Source organism: Cebus imitator, unplaced genomic scaffold, assembly GCF_001604975.1.
Source record: "Cebus imitator isolate Cc_AM_T3 unplaced genomic scaffold, Cebus_imitator-1.0 Scaffold263, whole genome shotgun sequence".
Classification (NCBI taxonomy): Eukaryota; Metazoa; Chordata; class Mammalia; order Primates; family Cebidae; genus Cebus; species Cebus imitator.
The window spans coordinates 656053-657170 of NW_016107578.1; the positions used below are offsets into that span (position 1 = coordinate 656053).

General features: G+C 40.9%; 1 non-coding gene across 1 annotated transcript; it reads left to right on the top strand.

Annotated features, from left to right (window-relative positions):
- Window positions 1–613: 613 nt before the first annotated feature.
- Window positions 614–807, top strand: LOC119467175. The gene has a single exon (XR_005195707.1). It is a non-coding gene; the product is annotated as a small nucleolar RNA SNORA73 family (small nucleolar RNA).
- The last annotated feature ends 311 nt before the right edge of the window (window positions 808–1118 follow it).

Consider the following 1118-nt stretch of genomic DNA (forward strand, 5'->3'; position numbering starts at 1 on the left):
AAAAAAAAAAAAAAAAAAAGAAAAGCAAGAAATCTGGAAACCTAATCAGATTTCACCCATTGTCACATCACTGACCTTTATGTCAAAATAAAATCTAAGTTCACTTGTTTCTTCCAATTATCTTTTCACTAATATCAATTTCTGAGCCTTTTTGTCTTTTGTAGCCTTGATGTTTTAACAAAGTGTAGGTCAGTTATTAGGCAGAATGTCTTTCAACTTGGGTTTGTCTGCTGTTTCCTTATAATTAGATTCAGTTTGTGCCTTTTTGGCAAGAAGACCCCAGCCTGCCACCAATTGAACCCATCACTGGTGATGTTAATTTTGATCACTTGGCTAAAGTGGTCTCTGCCAGGTGTCTCTGCTATAAAGTTATTGCTTTCCGGTTTGTGGGAGGTACGTGGAGACTCTGTAAATATCCTGTTACTCATCAGACTTTCACTGTTTCAGCATCTATTCTTGCCTGAATCGATTATTACTCAATATAATTTTTTTTTTGAGACAGTGTCTCACTCTGTCACTCTAGCTAGAGTGCAGTGGTGTGATCACAGCTCACTGCAGCCTCAATCTCCCAGGCCCAAGTGATTCTCCTGCCTCAGCCTCTCAAGTAGCTGGGGCTACAGGGGCAAGCCAGTGTGTCTGGCTAATTTTTGCAAAGAAACGTTTTGCAGGGCTCTGCCCTGTGACAAACAGTCCCTTTCCACAATGTTGGAGATGAAGCTGGGCTTCGTGTCTGCACCTGCATATTCCTACAGCTCCCCAGAGTCCTGTGGACAATGACTGGGGAGACAAACCATGCAGGAAACATGTCTAGGGTAAAAAAATAATAACAATAAATAAATAAATAAATGAAAGGTTTTGCCATGTTACCTAGGCTGGTCTCCAACTCTTGGGCTCAAGCAATCCACGCACCTTGGCCTTCCAAAATTCTGGGATTACAGGTGTCAGCCACCACACCCAGGCAGCCTCACTGGATATTTGGAAGCAAATCTGAGACCTCAAATCATTTCATTTGTAAATACTCCATTTATTTATTTATTTATTTATTTATTATTCTTTTTTTTTTTTAAGACGGGGTTTCACTATGTTGGTCAGGCTGGTCTTGAACTCCCGACCTCAGG